Source organism: Schistocerca americana, chromosome 4 (genome assembly GCF_021461395.2).
Source record: "Schistocerca americana isolate TAMUIC-IGC-003095 chromosome 4, iqSchAmer2.1, whole genome shotgun sequence".
In the NCBI taxonomy this organism is placed as follows: Eukaryota; Metazoa; Arthropoda; class Insecta; order Orthoptera; family Acrididae; genus Schistocerca; species Schistocerca americana.
In genome coordinates, this window is record NC_060122.1 from 815301184 (window position 1) to 815322705 (window position 21522).

General features: G+C 44.9%; 1 pseudogene; it reads left to right on the top strand.

Moving 5' to 3' along the window:
* The first annotated feature begins 10683 nt into the window (after positions 1–10683).
* On the top strand, positions 10684–10800 carry LOC124614110 (annotated as a pseudogene).
* The last annotated feature ends 10722 nt before the right edge of the window (positions 10801–21522 follow it).

Here is a 21522-nt window from a genome sequence, read left to right on the forward strand (position 1 = left end):
AGTCCTTTTTAGCATTATATTTGCACCAGGAATCTTTTGGGCACAGGCTGTGTTGAGGGTATTCATTGGAAGAGGCACTATGAAGGAACTATGCCCACATTGCTTTTCGCATGTCACTAACATTACTAGTATTTTGCCTTATAGCATACCCATAGTATCTCCGTAGACGTTCAATCACCTCATCAGTAAGCCTGCCTCTCCCTCCTATTGTCTTTCCATCACTGAGCTTACTTGAACCCAAAGTTTGTTTGAGCCTTCGAAGCCGTGCACGCATACGCTTTTGCACATGCCCAATGCATTCCAACTTTTCAACTACAAATTCATTTCCATATGGTCTATAGTCTCGAAACCTTTGGAGTCACCATCCCCAAGGTAGTATTTGTACCTAACGTTGTATCTGGGAACTGAACGTTCAAAAATTTGTTTCACTCCATCCACTTCCATTGCTCCACTTGATCCACTAAAATTTGCCTCACAGTTTCCACTGTGCTCTCCTTTGATTTTATTTTTGCATCTACAATGTTTTGATTATATTGCAACATCTATCACTTTTGCACTATCACCACAAGTAGCAGTTACAGCCCCATTGAGGGATTTATGACCCCTCTTTTGCCAGGAACCATCTAATGCCACTACCAAATCCCTCTTAGCGCTTCATTTGTCACAGAAAACAATATAGCCAACCCTTGCACACTCGCTGTATGCGTAACATAAGGCACTGTATGCGTAACAGGCCGAGAAAATCCCAAGCAGTTCGCCAGGAAGTCACGAGAGGGTGTTAGATGCATTTAGCGGCCGCCCATTTCCTCTGCAGGCGTGGCGGAAATGGTAATAACTCCACTTCTAGGGCGAGTAGAACAATAATTCAAAGTTTACATTAAAGAGGAATGTTCCAATTAATTTTCGATAGCAAAAAAAAAATCGTAATTTTTTGGATTTGACCACCTCCGGCTCCCCTTAAGCCCTGGTAAGTTCGACTAAATTTCTAAACTGAAGGAAACACGTCACGCTTCAGATCTACACTGCTGGCCACCGTAAATGCAACACCCTGAAGGAAGCATCCGAATTAAGTGAAATTTACACCATGAGTTTGCAGCGATGAGATATGCAACTGATTAGAATTTCAGCGCAGACGCACATCACGCGCGCCTGTGGCGCCACCTCATAGCGTCATTTAAAGCTTGGCGATTTCGACGAGTGTACATTCGGCACGTGTGTTTACCTTGTGGTTGTTTCACAAGACGATCAGTTATGCCTCGTAGACAACAGCGATCATCTTTTGATCAAGTACCCGAGTTCGACAGAGGAAGGATAGTGGCTTACCGAGATTGTGGATTATCATACAGAGAAATCGCTAGTCGTGTTGGACGAAACCAAACAACTGTAATGCGGATATGTGACCGTTGGATGCAGAAGGGTACGACGGACCGACGTGGTCGATCGCATTCACCTCGGTGCACCACTGCACGTGCTGATAGGCAAATTGTGCGCATGGCAGTGACGGATCGCTCAGTGACATCCCGAACCATAGCACAGCACATTGCGTCTGTAACGCATCATCCAGTGTCTGCGCGTACCATTCGACGCCGTTTACAGCAGAGTGGTCTGTCCGCAAGATGTCCATTGCTTCGTCTACCATTGACGCAGAACCACAGACGTCTCCGTCGCCAATGGTGTGATGACAGACGGATGTGGACGGCAGAATGGAATGACGTTGTCTTTATTGACGAGGCACGCTTCTGTCTGCAGCACCACGATGGTCGGATCCGAGTGTGGAGACACCGTGGAGAGAGGGTGCTGGACAGCTGCATTATGCACCGCCACACTGGTCTTGCACCGGGTATTATGGTATGGGGCGGTATTGGATATTACTCTCGCACGCCTCTAGTACGCATTGCCGGTACTTTAAATAGCCGGCGCTACATATCCGAGGTGCTGGAGCCAGTTGTCCGTCCTTACCTTCAGGGCTCGGCCACAGCCATATTTCAACAGGATAATGCGCGACCACACGTGGCACGCGTTGTCCAAAGGTTCTTCGTCAATAACCAGATTGAATTGCTTCCCTGGCCGGCTCGCTCTCCGGATCTTTCGCCGATAGAAAACATGTGGTCCATGGTTGCTCAACGAGTGACCCAGATTACATCCCCAGCTGCCACACCAGATGATCTTTGGCAACGTGTGGAAGTTGCTTGGGCTGCTGTACCCCAGGAACACATCCAACGTCTCTTTGACTCAATGCCGAGACGTGTGGCAGCGGTGATCTCCAACAATGGCGGCTACTCTGGCTACTGATTCTGGCAGGAACCACATGTCACAGACGTCTGTAAACGGAATCATATGATACTTGGTCAACATGTTATCTACAAAATAAATTTTGTTGTGCTACCTCTTGTCTTTCTTGGTGTTGCATTTACGGTGGCCAGCAGTGTACTACAAATTCGTCGGGCAAAAGACCGCGCCGCTCGAACTGTCAACACAACTGGCACTGCTAAGAGTATCCTACGACTTCCACATCGCTGGCAATGGGTTATAAGCAATGCTGGTGACTACTTTGAGCGCCGGACGGTTTGGCCGAGCGGTTCTAGGCACTACAGTCTGGAACCGCGCAACCGCTACGGTCGCAGGTTCGAATCCTTCACCGGGCATGGATGTGTGTGATGTCCTTAGGCTAGCTAGGTTGAAGTAGTTCTAAGTTCTAGGGGACTGATGACCTCAGATGTTAAGTCCCATACTGCTTACAGCCATTTTTTTGACTACTTTGAGCCGGCCGCTGTGGACGAGTTTATTTAAGGGCTTTAGTCCGGAACCACACTGCTGCTACGGTCGCAGGTTCGAATCGTGCCTCGGTCATGGATGTGTGTGATGTTCTTAGGTTAGTTAGGTTTGCACAGTTCTGAGTCTAGGGAACTGCTGACCTCAGATGTTAACTCCCATAGTGCTTAGAGCCATTTGAACCATTTGACTACTTTGAACGTCAGTAAAACTTTGAAACACTTATCTGTTTTGTACGAGCTGTAAATAAATAGTTGCCACCATTAAAGTTCCAAACCTCGTATATGTGTGTATCGCTATCCCTTGAATCTGGTCGCATCAGTCTATTTCGCCACAACAAAAGCACGAAGCTCATCTACGCAAGCCACTGTACCTACTGAAAACTGCACGTGCGCTACTATCGATCGGTACCTCTCCACATCAGGATTCCCGCCACGACTCACACAGCGGTCTGTACAAAGAACGGGAGCTCTTTTTGCCAAACCCTGCAGTAGCTAACTGACTGTAAGGGTGATTATATACACTACTGGCCATTAAAATTGCTACACCACGAAGATGACGTGCTGCAGACGCGAAATTTAACCGACAGCAAGAAGATGCTGTGATATGCAAATTATTAGCTTTTCAGAACATTCACACAAGGTTAGCGCCGGTGGCGACACCTACAACGTGCTGACATGAGGAAAGTTTCCAACCCATTTCCGATACACAAACACTAGTTGACCAGCGTTACCTGGTGAAACGTTGTTGTGATGCCTCGTGTAAGGAGGAGAAATGCGTACCATCACGTTTCCGACTTTGATAAAGGTCACATTGTAGACTATCGCGATTGCAGTTTATCGTATCGCGACTTTGCTGCTCGCGTTGGTCGAGATCCAATGACTGTTAGCAGAATATGGAATCGGTGGGTTCAGGAGGATAATACGGAACGCCGTGCTGGAACCCAACGGCCTCGTATCACAAGCAGTCGAGATGACAGGCATCTTATCCGCATGGCTGTAACGGATCGTGCAGCCACGTCTCGATCCCTGAGTCAACAGATGGGGAAGTTTGCAAGACAACAACCATCTGCATCAACAGTTCGACGACGTTTGCAGCAGCATCGTCAATCAGCTCGGAGACCATGGCTGCGGTTACCCTTGACGGTGCATCACAGACAGGAGGGCCTGCGATGGTGTACTCAACGACGAACCTGGGTGCACGAATGGCTAAATGTCGTTTTTTCGGATGAATCCAGGTTCTGCTTACAGCATCATGATGGTCGCATCACTGTTTGGCGACATCGCGGTGAACGCACACTGGAAGCGTGTATTCGTCATCGCCATACTGGCGTATCACCCAGCGTGATGGTATGGGGTGCCATTCGTTACACGTCTCGGTCACCTCTTGCTCGCATTGACGGCACTTTGAACAGTGGACGTAACATTTCAGGTGTGTTACGACCCGCGGCTCTAACCTTCGTTCGATCCCTGCGAAACCCTAAATTTCAGCAGGATAATGCAGGAACGCATGTTGCAGGGCCTGTACAGGCCTTTCCGGATACAGAAAATGTTGGACTGCTGCCCAGGCCAGCACATTCTCCAGATATCTCACCAATTGAAAACGTCTGGTCAATGGTGGCCGAGCAACTGGCTCGTCACAATACGCCAGTATTGATGAATTGTGGTATCGTGTTGAAGCTGCATGGGCAGCTCTACCTGTACACGCCATCCAAGCTCTGTTTGACTCAATGCCCAGGCGTATAAAGGCCGTTATTATGGCCAGAGGTGGTTGTTCTGGGTACTGATTTCTCAAGATATATGCACCCAAATTGCGTGAAAATGTAATCACATGTCAGTTCTAGTATAATATATTTGTCCAATGAATACCCGTTTATCATCAGCATTTCTTCTTGGTGTAGCAATTTTAATGGCCAGTAGTGTAGTTATAGGGCACTAAGTCTTCGCGTAGTTGTGAGACGGGTATGCAGACGAGAAAGGCACGTGCCACCACCTCTCGCTGGTGTTCTGGCAAGAATCAGCACCGCGGCCGGTGAAAGGCGGGCGTCGCGGCGGTAATGCGATTCGCGTCAGGTCGCCCCTCCGCCCCCGTGCCTCCGGCCCCCTGCCCCCCGCCGCCCTGCCCCGCGCCTCCCCTGTCCCATGCCCCCCTACCTCCACCCCCCTGCCGCCCCCACAGCCCGCGGCTGACATGCCCGCACCAGCCACGCTGCTGCTGCCGCCGATGCGGCGCGCCCCGCCACGGAATACAAACCAGATTTCTTTGCCGATAAGCGCGCCTCCGGTCGCCTAATCCTGAATGCAACAGATTACGCCCGCGGGCTGCCGCCGACAGCGCCGGAGTTGCGGGGCCGTTACAGATATCCACCTAACAGTCGCCACAATTCCTCGCGAGAGAGCAAGCTGCGAAAAGAAAGCAGGCAGCTACGTTCAGAAATTAAGACGATGTCGACAGCGCAGAGCAGGTGAGGCTAACAAGGGAACCTCCCCATCGCACCCCCCTCAGATTTAGTTATAAGTTGGCACTGTGGATAGGCCTTGAAAAACTGGACACTGATCACTCGAGGGAAGACTTGAACCAAGGACCTCTCGTTCCGCAGCTGCTCACGCTAACGACGTGACCACGGCGCTGCTGAGCTCCAACCATCCCTGATGTTGCCTAACTTGGGCATGGATTACTCAGTTTGTATATTTTGCTTATTTTTTCATATTTCCACACAACTTCTTCCTGTTTTCTCGATTGATTTGTGTTCAGTTTTTTAAGGCCTATCCACTGTGCCAACTGATAACTAAATCTGAGGAGGGGTACGACGGGGGGGGGGGGGGGGGTCCCCTGTAAGAATTCGGCTGGCTCGCGTGCCAGAGAGCTCAGCTCGTCTGCACGCTTCCCCCACCACTGCACCACGCTGTCCGAGTCAACAGGAGTGGGAAGACGGAGAAAGGCGCTGCATTTAAACGCCAATGCAGTTGTAGCGTATACGTCTTGGTTTCACACACTGATGGAAAATGTAATAGGAACGCCAAGAAGGAGTTGTGTCACATAAACAAAAGTTGGTAAGCATGTTTGTACATCTGAAAAATGACGTCAGTTCAAATTTCTCTCCAGTCGCGTAAGAGTCGCACCAGTAGCGACACTGTGGGGATGCAAACCAGCTTTGCTTTAAATACGCACTTGCAACGGTCATCAGCGTGAGTTACTTATGAGATTGGATGTCCTGAGTAGATGTTAGTGACGAATGTATTTAAGGTGACAAGGAACACCTCCTTGACCTAGTAGATAGTGTCGGAAATTCCATGCGGCTTTTAGCGGATGATGCTGTAGTATACAGAGAAGTTGCAGAATTATAAAATTGTACCAAAATGCAGGAAGATCTGCAGCGGATAGGGACTTGGTGCAGGGAGTGGCAACTGACACTTAACATAGACAAATGTAATGTATTGCGAATACATAGAAAGAAGGATCCTTTATTGTATGATTATATGATAGCGGAACAAACACTGGTAGCGGTTACTTCTGTAAAATATCTGGCAGTATGCGTGCGGAACGATTTGAAGTGGAATGATCATATAAAATCAATTGTTGGTAAGGCGGGTGCCAGGTTGAGATTCATTCGGAGAGTCCTTAGAAAATGCAGTTCATCAACAAAGGAGGTGGCTTACAAAACACTCGTTCGACCTATACTTGAGTATTGCTCATCAGTGTGGGATCCGAACCAGATCGGGTTGACGGAGGAGATAGAGAAGATCCAAAGAAGAGCGGCGCGTTTCGTCACAGGGTTATTTGGTAACCGTGATAGTGTTACGGAGATGTTTAGCAAACTCAAGTGGCAGACTCTGCAAGAGAGGCGCTCTGCATCGCGGTGTAGCTTGCTGTCCAGGTTTCGAGAGGGTGCGTTTCTGGATGAGGTATCGAATATATTGCTTCCCCCTACTTATACCTCCCGAGAAGATCACGAATGTAAAATTAGAGAGATTCGAGCGCGCACGGAGGCTTTCCGGCAGTCGTTCTTCGCGCGAACCATACGCGACTGGAACAGAAAAGGGAGGTAATGACAGTGGCACGTAAAGTGCCCTCCGCCACACACCGTTGGGTGGCTTGCCGAGTATAAATGTAGATGTAGATGTAGATGTGTTTGAACAAGATCTTTGAACAGGACTGTGAGAAGTAGGACGTTCCTTCTGCGATGCTGCAGCCACCAGCCACTGTACATGACTGCTCCCATTCCTGGTCATGAGAATGTGCGACCACAAGGAGACTGGGCTCCAGACAATCATGTGGTACTAACGGGAGGGTAGACCATCGTGTTCGGAGTATGACTCTGGTGCATCATACTGCATCTACAGTGAAGTGTTACAAAGTGGTTACGTCAAGGATAGCTCTAGACCAGTCGCCCTGTAGTGCGCATTCCACTGACCACGAACCACTGCCATTTGTGACTTCCGTGGTGTAAAAGCGAGAGCTCATTGGAGCACAAGGTGGAGGTCTGTTGTGTTTTCTGATGAAAGCTGGTTCTACCTCAGTGCCAGTCATGGCCGTATGTTGGTTAGGAGGAGGTCAGTTGAGGGCCTGCAACCAGCCTGTCTACGTGCTAGACACACTGGATCTACACCTGTAGTTGCGGTGTGGAGCGCGATTTCGTTTGACAGCAGGAGCTCTGTCGTGGTTATCCCACACACTCTGACGGAAAAATTTGTACGTCAGTCTGATGATTCGACCCGACATGCTGCCGTTCACGAACAGCGTTCCAAGGCGGGGAGGGGGGGGGTGTTTCTAACAGTATAAAGGCTCGCCCACTTGCCGTTGTTGTAGCCCAACTTTCTCTACAGAGTGTCGTCATGATGCCCTGGTCTGCTCGATCACCAGAACTGTCTCTAGCCGAGCAAATATGGGACATCACCGGACAACTCCAAAAAATGGTTCAAATGGCTCTGACCACTATGGGACTTAACATCTGAGGTCATCAGTCCCCTAGAACTTAGAACTACTTAAACCTAACTAACCTAAGGACATCACATACATCCATGCCCGAGGCAGGATTCGAACCTGCGACCGTAGCGGTCGCGCGGTTCCAGACTGAAGCTCCTAGAACCGCTTGGCCACACCGGCCGGCGACAACTCCAATGATAGGCTAAACACGGTTGACGGTGGCGTGTTTTTTGCTGTCAGAAGTAGTTTAACTTGTCTCGAAATTGAAATAGATACTTCCTGTGAGTTCGTATGGGCAGAGGTCATTGTTGGCAACCGGAATGAACTAATAATTGGATCCTTTCTTTTCCTGACGGAGGTTCGAGTCCTCCCTCTGGCATGGGTGTGTGTGTTTGACCTTAGGATAATTTAGGTTAAGTAGTGTTAAGCTTAGGGACTGATGACCTTAGCAGTTAAGTCCCATAAGATTTCACACACATTTGAACATTTGACCATTTGGATCCTTTTACCGACCTCTCAATTCAGATGATACAGTTGCTGAAAGGTTCAAAGAAAACTTGAGTTTGATTTCAAGCACGTACCCGAATCATACGATAATAGTTGGTGGTGACTTTAATTTACCCTCGATATGTTGGCAAAAATACATGTTTAATTTTGGAGGTACGCATACAATACCATTCGAAATTTTCTAAACGCATTCTCTGAAAATTATCTCGAGCAATTAAAAAAAATGGCTCTGAGCACTATGGGACTTAACATCTATGGTCATCAGTCCCCTAGAACTTAGAACTACTTAAACCTAACTAACCTAAGGACAGCACACAACACCCAGCCATCACGAGGCAGAGAAAATCCCTGACCCCGCCGGGAATCGAACCCGGGAACCCGGGCGTGGGAAGCGAGAACGCTACCGCCTCGAGCAATTAATTCATGAGCCCACGCGAATAGTAAACGGTTGTGAAAACACACTTGACCTCTTAGCAACAAATAATCCTGAGTTAACAACGAGAATCAAAAATCGATTCAGGAATTAGTGAACAAAGGGTTGTCGTAGCGAGGTTGAATGTTGTAATCCCCAAATCCTCGAAAAATAAGCGAAAAACATACCTATTCAAAAAAGCAGATAAAAATTCACTTGACGCCTTCCTGAGAGACAATCTCCACTCATTCCAAACTCATAATGTATGTGTAGACCAGATGTAGCTTAAATTCAAAGAAATAGTATCGGTAGCAATTGAGAGGTTTATACCAAATAAATTAACAAACGACGGAGCTGATCCTCCTTGGTACACAAAACGGGTTAGAACACTGTTGCCGGCCGCGGTGGTCTAGCGGTTCTAGGCGCGCAGTCCGGAACCGCGCGACTGCTACGGTCGCAGGTTCGAATCCTGCCTCGGGCATGGATGTGTGTGATGTCCTTAGGTTAGTTAGGTTTAAGTAGTTCTAAGTTCTAGGGGACTGATGACCACAGTAGTTAAGTCCCATAGTGCTCAGAGCCATTTGAACCATTTGAACACTGTTGCAGAAACAACGAAATAAACACGCGAAATTTAAACAGACGCAAAATCCCCAAGATTGGCGATCTTTTACAGAAGCTCGAAATTTAGCGCGGACTTCAGTGCGAGATGCTTATTACAGTTTTCACAATGAATCTTTGTCTCGAAACCTATCAGAAAATCCAAAGAGATTCTGGTCGTATGTGGAGTATGTTAGTGGCAAGAAACAATCAATGCCTTCTCTGCGCGACAGCAATGGAGATACTATCGAAGACAGTGCTGCCAAAGCAAAGCTGCTAAACACAGCCTTCCAAAATGCCTGCACAAAAAGAAGACGAAGTAAATATTCCAGAATTCGAATCGAGAACAGCTGCCAACATGAGTAACGTAGAAGTAAATATCCTCTGAGTAGTGAAGCAACTCAAATCAATTAATAAAAGCAAGTCTTCTAGTCCAGACTGTTTACCAATTAGGTTCCTTTCGGAGTACGCTGATGCATTAGCTCCATCCGTAACAATCATATACAACCGTTCGCTCGACGAAAGATCCGAACCGAAAGACTGGAAAGTTGCACAGGTCACACCAATATTCAACAAAGGTAGTAGGAGTAATCCACTAAATTACAAGCCCATATCGTTAACCTCGATATGTAGCAGGATTTTAGAACATATATTGTGTTCGAACATTATGAATTACCATGAAGTAAACAGTCTATTGACACACAGTCAACAGGGGTTTAGAAAACAATGTTCCTGTGAAACACAACTAGCTCTTTATTCACATGAAGTGTTGAGTGCTATTGAAAAGGGATTTCCGATCGATTCCGTATTTCTGGATTTCTGGAAGGCTTTTGACACTGAACCACACCAGTGGCTAGTAGTGAAATTGCGTGCTTATGGAATATCGTCTCAGTTACGTGACTGGATTTGTGATTTCCTGTCAGAGAGGTAGTAACTGACGGAAAGTCATCGAGTAAAACAGAAGTTATTTCAGGCGTTCCCCAAGGTAGTGTTATAGGCCCTTTGCTGTTTCTTATCTATATAAACAATATGGGAGACAATCTGAGCAGCCGTGTTCGGTTGTTTGCAGAAGACACTGTCTTTTATCGACTAATAAAGTCATCAGAAGACCAAAACAATCCGCAAAACGATTTAGAAAAGATATCTGAATGGTGCGAAAAGTGGCAGTTGACTGTAAATGACGAAAAGTGTGAGGTCATCCACATGAGTGCTAAAAGGAACTCGTTACACTTCGGTTACACAATAAATCAGTCGAATCTAAAGGCCGTAAATTCAACTAAATACCTCGGAACTACAATCACGAATAACTTAAATTGGAAGGAACACAGCCGCGCGGAACTAGCCGAGCGGTCTGGGGCGCTGCATTCATGGACTGTGCGGCTGGTCCCCGCGGAGATTTGAGTCCTCCATTGGGCATGAGTGTGTGTGTTTGTCCTTAGGATAATTTAAGTGAAGTAGTGTGTAAACTAGGCAACGGCCTTGCCACAGTGGATACACCGGTTCCCGTGAGATCACCGAAGTTAAGCGCTGTCGGGTGTGGCCGGCACTTGGATGGGTGACCATGCAGCCTCCATGCGCTGTTGCCATTTTTAGGGGTGCACTCAGCCTCGTGATGTCAATTGAGGAGTACTTTAAACATAGCTGCGCTACAGCAACGGTTCCACGTAAATCAGACTAAGAGCAGCCGACCAGTTGCAAAGGATAAAGTAATCTTTACCTAGTTTTCAATAGATATAAATCTATCTTCTTCAGAAGACGGCCTGGGGACAATGAACATCGTAATATATATTAAGGTATGAAACATGAGTCAAGTTTTTTTTTTATTTTTTTTTTTACTTTATTGTTATTTTAAAACCTGTACAAGTCAGGTAGGCTGGCAGCGGCACACTACGCCGCTCTTCAGCCATAGCGTTTTACAAGAGTATAAAACATGGTGAATAACAATGAACAAAGTGACGGGCAAAAGAGAGAGGTCACAGAGACATAAAAAAAAAAACACGGAGTCGTTCACATGTGACGATAACAACACGGAAAACACGTCGGCACGGCGCACAAAACACTGGTGAGTCCGACGGCACAAGTGAACGTAGGAGTGGGATGGCGGACACCAAACACACTATATGACGTCACACACACGAAGCACAAAAGGTGACGATCTCCGGCGCGCGAATGTTCACTATACGTGTGCGAGTCCGGGGACCTGCCAAGAGAGGAGGAGGAGGAAGGGGAGTGGGAGAGCGAGAGGGGAGAGCAGAGATGCCACGGGCAGGGGAGATAGGGGGGAGGGAGGAAGGGGGAGAGGAAGCCCGGGGGAAGAGGGGGAAGTGAGGGGACAGGGAGATGGAAAAAGAAGGGAAGAGAAGAGAAGGGAGGGAGGGTGCCGAAAGGAAAGGACACGGGAAGTGGGGGGTGGGGCAGGGTCAAAGTTGATAGGAGGGGTAGATGGAGGGGACGAGGACATCATCAGGGAGAGGGAGCTGGCGGAAGCCACCTTGGGAGAGGGTATGGAGGGTGGAGAGATGGAGACCGGGTGGGACATGCGAATACAGGCGCGGCAGCGGGCGGGGGTGGGAGAGGAGCGAGGAAACGAGCGGGTGAGGAGGATCAAGTTTACGTGAGGTGTACAGGATACGTATCCTTTCAAGGAAAAGGAGGAGGTGGGGGAAGGGGATGAGATCATACAGGATCCGTGTGGGGGAGGGGAGACGGATGCGATAGGCAAGGCGGAGAGCATGGCGTTCAAGGATTTGGAGGGATTTATAGAAGGTAGGGGGGGCGGAGATCCAGGCTGGATGGGCGTAACAAAGGATAGGGCGGATGATGGATTTATAGGTGTGGAGGATTGTGGAGGGGTCCAGACCCCACGTGCGGCCGGAAAGGAGCTTGAGGAGACGGAGTCGGGAACGTGCCTTGGCTTGGATTGTCTGGAGATGGGGAGTCCAGGAGAGGCGACGGTCGAGGGTGACGCCAAGGTACTTAAGGGTGGGAGTGAGGGCGATAGGACGGCCATAGACGGTGAGATAGAAATCAAGGAGGCGGAAGGAAGGGGTGGTTTTGCCTACAATGATCGCCTGGGTTTTGGAGGGATTGACCTTGAGCAACCACTGGTTGCACCAAGCGGTGAACCGGTCAAGATGGGATTGGAGAAGGCGTTGGGAGCGTTGCAGGGTGGGGGCAAGGGCGAGGAAGGCGGTGTCATCGGCAAACTGGAGAAGGTGGACGGGGGGCGACGGCGGCGGCATGTCCGCCGTGTACAAAAGGTACAGAAGGGGGGAGAGGACGGAGCCTTGGGGCACACCGGCGGAGGGGAAAAAGGTGTAGGAATCGGTGTTATGGATGGTGACATAGGAAGGACGGCGGAAGAGAAAGGAACCGATCAGACGGACGTAGTTAATGGGAAGGGCAAAGGTTTGGAGCTTGAAGAGGAGACCGGAATGCCAGACGCGGTCATAAGCGCGTTCGAGGTCAAGTGAGAGGAAGATGGCGGAGCGACGGGAATTAAGCTGTTCGGAAAGGAGATGAGTGAGGTGAAGGAGAAGATCGTCGGAAGAGAAGGATGGCCGAAAGCCACACTGGGTGACGGGAAGGAGGCGGTGCTGGCGGAGATGCTGGTGGATGCGGCGGGTGAGGATAGATTCTAGGACCTTGCTGAAGACCGAGGTAAGGCTGATGGGACGGTAGGAGGAGACGGCGGACGGCGGTTTGCCAGGTTTAAGGAACATGAGGATACGGGAGGTTTTCCACAGGTCGGGGTAGTAACCGGTGGACAGGACATGAGTCAAGAATGAAGTTTAACATATATTAGGAAAATATTGTATTACAGGTTGTGAGAAAGGTTCTTGGTACTTACAATATTATAACAACATGAAGTGATATGTCCTTATCGTTTAGGCAAACATCTGCATAGTTACATTAATCATGTAAAATATAGCCCTGAAAACAGGGTTTGTCAGACAAATAAAATAGGTACATAGAAGTTGCAGAGCGCCTAAGCGACTGAGTAAAATCGGCCAGCGTAGTAGCACAGCGGCCAGGGCAGGTGGCGCTCATGTCGCGAACTATGTGCCGATAGGCGTACTGAAGTAACATTTGAAATATCAATATTAAATGCGTTCTTAAATAGAGTGATAATAAATAAAATGGCAAGCATTTAACACTCCCGTTATGACATTGTGGGAGGTATAGGAACAATAACGTAGATACATACATCAAAAAGACAGGTGGCGCTTCCGCCGTGAGTTACAAGCAGTGGTCTATATAGCCAAAATATAAAAGTTATATTATCATATTAGTGAAGCCCATAGAACATATATAAGTCAAAACATCAAGAACAATCAGTAATGGCTTTTAAGAAAATTATGAGCCCTGGTCTACAATCCAGTTACTACGTAATATAGAATAAGAGAAAATTACATGAGGACTCCTGTAGTGGCAGCCATACATCGTGAGAAGAACACATTATATGAACGGTAGTAAACTGAAAGATTTGAAAGTGCATTATAGCTTCCTGAGGAAATAGACTACTGAGGTTACTATCATTAATGTTATATATTAAACAGTACGGGTTTAAAGCCTTCGAAAAATTGTTTACAGGCAAGGTTCAACTGATCATTCAGTATATTGCCGTCTTTGAGCTCTAGATGTTTAAAAATAAATAGCTCTTCCCACAGATCTAGTCTCCGTCCTTTGACCTGTCTATGTAGGATAACCGTGTCTTCTAACTGTTTAGGCGTATGGCCGGTTATCAAGAGGTGTTCAGCAAAGGTAGAGTTGCGGATATTTGTTCCTTTTTTACCTAAAAGATGTTCTTTATATCGTGTTTTCACAGCTCTGCCGGTTTGACCAATATAATAAGAGGGGCAGTTGTTACAGGTTAGCTTGTAAACACCTGAATTAGAAAACCAATCGCTGGCAATCTCTACTGACTGTACAAGATTTCTTTTTAAACTGTTATCTGTAGAAAAGGAGACGTTACAGTTATATTTTTTATTTAGAAGACGTTTAATCCTATACGATAAGTTACCCAGGAAAGGGATGGAAATAAATTTTTTAGTTTCAGTGGTATCCGTGGGGAGAATATTTCTCAAAGTCGAACATTTTTGGGAGATTTTCTTATTGAGCAGGTGATCGATCATGTTCTGGTTATACCCATTATTAACCGCAATCGCTTTGATGACATTCAATTCCTTTTTTTGATCTGCAGGTGATAAAGGAGTGGTTACCATCCGGTGAATGGCGGAATGAAAAAATGCCAATTTATGAGCTTTTGGATGGGTTGAGTCAGCAGGAATGACATTATCTGAATATGTTTCCTTGCGGAAGATATTAAAATGGAAGGAATTATCTTCTATAGAAATTGTTAAATCGAGAAAATTAAGTTCACGTTTATCATTTTGAAGTTCTTTTGTGAAGGAAATTTTTTCATGTAAACCGTTGAAAATGTTAAAGAGATGCTCTAACTCATGATCAGTGCCATCAAAAGCAATGAAAATGTCATCAACATACCGTGCATAATAGCGGATTTTGTGGCGTAATTCTGAACTTGAATTGAAAAACGTTGTTTCCAGGGCGTTAATGAAAACCTCTGCTAGAATACCGGCGAGGGGGCTACCCATTGCTAGACCATCTGGCTGTACATACATTTTCCCATTAAATGTGAAGTAATTATATTTTAAAATGACCTTAAGCAAACCAATGAGTTCGGCAATCTGAGTTTCACTTAATTTTTTATGTTTCAGAAGATTCTCTTTTACAAGGTCTATGGTTTCATCAACCGGAACATTTGTGTAAAGGCTGACGATGTCAAAGGACACCAGTCTAGTGTCAGGTGTACAACTTATAGATTGAATATTGTTAATTAATTCCTTACTGTTTTTTACAGAAAAATTATTTTCAAATGTGAAAGCATCTTTAATTTTAAAATGGAGGCGCCTAGCAAGTGTGTGATGTGGACTGCCTATACCATTCACTATAGGGCGGATCGGGTGATTTTGTTTATGCAGTTTAAACTGACTTCTGAGCACTGGTGGTTTAGGGTTCATATTTATAAGCCCTTTCTTTTGGAACTTATTAAACAAGCTGACGGAATTCGTTAAAGTACGCCGGAGCAAGTCAAATGTGCCTACGAATGTAACAACATAATAGAAAAAGAAATTAAATTATCTCCTAATAAGCAATCGGGCGAATATAGTATAATAAAAAGCATTAATCATAAACTTAGAGAGCACGACGCCTTAGTCACTAAGAGTGACAAAGGGAACACCGTGGTCGTGGCTTACAAAAATGAATATATAGAGAAGACTGTAAAGTTTTTTGAGGAAAACGACATCACTGAGGTTACTGTAGATCCTACTACTGAACTGCAAAATGAAATCCGGCGTACTTTAACGAATTCCGTCAGCTTGTTTAATAAGTTCCAAAAGAAAGGGCTTATAAATATGAACCCTAAACCACCAGTGCTCAGAAGTCAGTTTAAACTGCATAAACAAAATCACCCGATCCGCCCTATAGTGAATGGTATAGGCAGTCCACATCACACACTTGCTAGGCGCCTCCATTTTAAAATTAAAGATGCTTTCACATTTGAAAATAATTTTTCTGTAAAAAACAGTAAGGAATTAATTAACAATATTCAATCTATAAGTTGTACACCTGACACTAGACTGGTGTCCTTTGACATCGTCAGCCTTTACACAAATGTTCCGGTTGATGAAACCATAGACCTTGTAAAAGAGAATCTTCTGAAACATAAAAAATTAAGTGAAACTCAGATTGCCGAACTCATTGGTTTGCTTAAGGTCATTTCAAAATATAATTACTTCACATTTAATGGGAAAATGTATGTACAGCCAGATGGTCTAGCAATGGGTAGCCCCCTCGCCGGTATTCTAGCAGAGGTTTTCATTAACGCCCTGGAAACAACGTTTTTCAATTCAAGTTCAGAATTACGCCACAAAATCCGCTATTATGCACGGTATGTTGATGACATTTTCATTGCTTTTGATGGCACTGATCATGAGTTAGAGCATCTCTTTAACATTTTCAACGGTTTACATGAAAAAATTTCCTTCACAAAAGAACTTCAAAATGATAAACGTGAACTTAATTTTCTCGATTTAACAATTTCTATAGAAGATAATTCCTTCCATTTTAATATCTTCCGCAAGGAAACATATTCAGATAATGTCATTCCTGCTGACTCAACCCATCCAAAAGCTCATAAATTGGCATTTTTTCATTCCGCCATTCACCGGATGGTAACCACTCCTTTATCACCTGCAGATCAAAAAAAGGAATTGAATGTCATCAAAGCGATTGCGGTTAATAATGGGTATAACCAGAACATGATCGATCACCTGCTCAATAAGAAAATCTCCCAAAAATGTTCGACTTTGAGAAATATTCTCCCCACGGATACCACTGAAACTAAAAAATTTATTTCCATCCCTTTCCTGGGTAACTTATCGTATAGGATTAAACGTCTTCTAAATAAAAAATATAACTGTAACGTCTCCTTTTCTACAGATAACAGTTTAAAAAGAAATCTTGTACAGTCAGTAGAGATTGCCAGCGATTGGTTTTCTAATTCAGGTGTTTACAAGCTAACCTGTAACAACTGCCCCTCTTATTATATTGGTCAAACCGGCAGAGCTGTGAAAACACGATATAAAGAACATCTTTTAGGTAAAAAAGGAACAAATATCCGCAACTCTACCTTTGCTGAACACCTCTTGATAACCGGCCATACGCCTAAACAGTTAGAAGACACGGTTATCCTACATAGACAGGTCAAAGGACGGAGACTAGATCTGTGGGAAGAGCTATTTATTTTTAAACATCTAGAGCTCAAAGACGGCAATATACTGAATGATCAGTTGAACCTTGCCTGTAAACAATTTTTCGAAGGCTTTAAACCCGTACTGTTTAATATATAACATTAATGATAGTAACCTCAGTAGTCTATTTCCTCAGGAAGCTATAATGCACTTTCAAATCTTTCAGTTTACTACCGTTCATATAATGTGTTCTTCTCACGATGTATGGCTGCCACTACAGGAGCCCTCATGTAATTTTCTCTTATTCTATATTACGTAGTAACTGGATTGTAGACCAGGGCTCATAATTTTCTTAAAAGCCATTACTGATTGTTCTTGATGTTTTGACTTATATATGTTCTATGGGCTTCACTAATATGATAATATAACTTTTATATTTTGGCTATATAGACCACTGCTTGTAACTCACGGCGGAAGCGCCACCTGTCTTTTTGATGTATGTATCTACGTTATTGTTCCTATACCTCCCACAATGTCATAACGGGAGTGTTAAATGCTTGCCATTTTATTTATTATCACTCTATTTAAGAACGCATTTAATATTGATATTTCAAATGTTACTTCAGTACGCCTATCGGCACATAGTTCGCGACATGAGCGCCACCTGCCCTGGCCGCTGTGCTACTACGCTGGCCGATTTTACTCAGTCGCTTAGGCGCTCTGCAACTTCTATGTACCTATTTTATTTGTCTGACAAACCCTGTTTTCAGGGCTATATTTTACATGATTAATGTAACTATGCAGATGTTTGCCTAAACGATAAGGACATATCACTTCATGTTGTTATAATACTGTAAGTACCAAGAACCTTTCTCACAACCTGTAATACAATATTTTCCTAATATATGTTAAACTTCATTCTTGACTCATGTTTCATACCTTAATATATATTACGATGTTCATTGTCCCCAGGCCGTCTTCTGAAGAAGATAGATTTATATCTATTGAAACCTAGGTAAAGATTACTTTATCCTTTGCAACTGGTCGGCTGCTCTTAGTCTGATTCAATTGAGGAGCTACTCGACCGAATAGTAGCGGCTCCGGTCAAAGAAAACCATCATAACGACCGGGAGAGCGGTGTGCTGACCACACGCCCCTCCTATCCGCATCCTTATCTGAGGATGACACGGCGGTCGGATGGTCCCGATGGGCCATTTGTGGCCTGAAGACGGAGTGTATATAGTGTGTAAGCTTAGGGACTGATGACCTTAGCAGTTAAGTCCCACAAGATTTCACACACATTTGAACATTTTGACGAACACATACAAAATGTTGTGGGGAAGGCTAACCAAAGACTGCGTTTTATTCGGAGGACACTTAGAAAATGTAACAGACCTACTAAGGAGACTGCATACGCTACGCTTGTCCGTCCCCTTTTGGAATACTGCTGCGCGGTGTGGGATCCTTACCAGATAGGACTGACGGAGTATATCGAAAAAGTTCAAAGAAAGGCAACACGTTTTGTATTATCGCGAAATATGGGGGAGAGTGTTACAGAAACGAAACAGGGTTTGGGCTGGACATCATTAAAAGAAAGGCGTTTTTCGTTGCGACGGAATCTTCTCACGAAATCCAATCACCAACTTTCTCCTCCAAATGCGAAAATATTTTGTTGACACCGACCTACATAGGGAGGAACGATCACCACGATAAAATAAGGGAAATCAGAGCTCATACGGAAAGATATAGGTGTTCATTCTTTCCGCACAGTACACGAGATTGGAATAATAGAGAATTGTGAAGGTGGTTCGATGAACACTCTGTCAGGCACTTAAATGTTATTTGCAGAGTATCCATGTAGATGTAGATCACACGCAATCAGCATTAACCGTCCGTGTATTGACTGACCAAGAGCAATACGCATGAAACTCCATCCCACAAACTGACATCTGGTACATATACAGCATAAAGCATGCACGTTTACATGATTACATTCAGCATTCTGGCGGTTACACTGATTATTAATATACGAGCATTTTATATCTGCAGTGGCTTGTCTGACGCCTGCATTAATCTGTCGTCTTAAAATGCTAATCACTAAAATATGTTATCTAGACAGATGTATTACCGAGATTTCGTTACTCTACGTTAATTATTTTTTGGAGTTGTGGTTTTTTTGTTCGTCAGTATATTTCACATTTTGCAACAGCATAGATTACAAACGAAATGTTTTCAGTGTCCTCAAATTCTTTCGAAGCGCTATGTCTGAATAAAATATTCCCGTTTTTTTTTTTTTAAAGCCGCGTCAGTTCGAATAAAATTATCGAGCTTTCAATGACTATCTCCTCCTTCGAAAGCTCGAGAAATTTATTCGAACTGACGGTGGCTTGAAAAAAACGAGAGCATTTTATTAAAACGTTTTCAGCATTACTTATTTTTGTCGCGTTGAAAACGTAATATAATTATTATCTGGCACAAACTGTCGCCATACGGACAGACGCAGACGATTTCAGAGATGAAACTTCCTGACAGATTAAAACTCTGTGCCCGACCGAGACTCGAACTCGGGACCTTTGCCTTTCGCGGGCACACAGTTTTAATCTGCCAGGAAGTTTCATATCAGCGGACACTCCGCTGCAGAGTGAAAATCTCATTCTGGAAACATCCCCCAGACTGTGGCTAAGCCATGTCTCCGCAGTATCCTTTCTTTCAGGAGTGCTAGTTCTGCTAGGTTCGCAGGAGAGCTTCTGTAAAGTTTGGAAGGTAGGAGACGAGATACTGGCAGAAGTAAAGCTGTGAGGACCGGGCGTGAGTCGTGCTTCGGTAGTTCAGATGGTAGAGCACTTGCCCGCGAAAGGCAAAGGTCCCGAGTTCGAGTCTCGGTCGGGCACACAGTTTTAATCTGCCAGGAAGTTTCATATCAGCGCACACTCCGCTGCAGAGTGAAAATCTCATTCTGGAAACATCACCCAGGCTGTGGCTAAGCCATGTTTTCGCAGTATCCTTTCTTTCAGGAGTGCTAGTTCTGCTAGGTTCGCAGGAGAGCTTCTGTAAAGTTTGGAAGGTAGGAGACGAAATACTGGCAGAAGTAAAGCTGTGAGGACCGGGCGTGAGTCGCGCTTGGGTAGTTCAGATGGTAGAGCACTTGCCCGCGAAAGGCAAAGGTCCCGAGTTCGAGTCTCGGTCGGGCGCACAGTTTTAATCTGCCAGGAAGTTTCATATCAGCGCACACTCCGCTGCAGAGTGAAAATCTCATTCTGGATTTCAGAGATGTTTGCACTCACGTTCCACAGGTCGCATCAATACGCATGAAAGGAAATGGAAGTAACCCGCTGAATTGCATATTTATACCACTAACGTCTGTTTGTAGTACGATTTTGAAACATATACTGTGTCGAACATAATGAACTACCTCGAAGAAAACAGTCTATTGGCGCATAGTCGCCACGGATTCAGAAAATATCTTTCTTCTGAATCACAACTAGCTCTTTATTCGCATGAAGTAAATCAGTTCTATCGACAAGGGAGCCCAAATTAATTTCATGTTTCTAGATTTGCAGAACGCTCAAAGTTCATAGTAATTCATTGGAAAGGCACTGAGTAAAATAAGAGTAATATCGTCGTTCCCCAAATAGGGTCTCTGCTGTTTCTAATCTATATAAACTATTTCGGAGACAATCTGAGTAGCCCACGTAGATTGTTTAGTTATCAGATGGTCAAAATCAATTGCAAACAGATTTAGACAAGATATATGTATGGTGCGAAAAGCGATAATTGTCAATATACAACAAAAAATGTGAGGTCATCCACATGAGTAGTAAAAGGAATCGATTATACTGCGGCTGCGCATTCGATCACACATCCAAATAGCCAAGGATTAAACTTACGAATAACGTAAACTCGAACGAAGGCAGAAAATGTTTTGGTAAAGGCAAAACAAAGACTGCATTTTATTGGCAGAACACAGAAGATTCAGCAGGTCTACTGCGTACTACGCTTATCGATCTTCTGCAACAGCAATACTGTGCAGTGTGGGATCCCTGCCAGATAAAACTGACGGGCGATATCAATAAAGTTCAAACTAGGGCATCTCGTTTTGTATTGTAGCGAAATAGGGGAGAGATTGCTGCGGATATGTTACGTGAGTCGGGATGGCAATCATAACAAATTTCAGCCACCAGTTACCAATCCTCCCAATGCGAAAATATTTTTCTGACACCCACCGAAAAAGGGATAAATTATTATCGTAGTAAAATAAGCGAAATCAGAGCATTTACGTAAATATTTGCGTTCATTTTTACTGGATGCTCTTCGAGAGTGGAACGATAGAGAAATAGTCTGAAGGAAGTTTGATGAATCCTCCACCCAACACTCAAGTGTGAATTTCAGAACAGTCATATACACTACTGGCCATTAAAATTGATACACCAAGAAGAAATGCAGATGATAAACGGGTATTCATTGGACAAATATATTACACTAGAACTGACATGTGATTACATTTTCACGCAATTTTGGTGCATAGATCCTAAG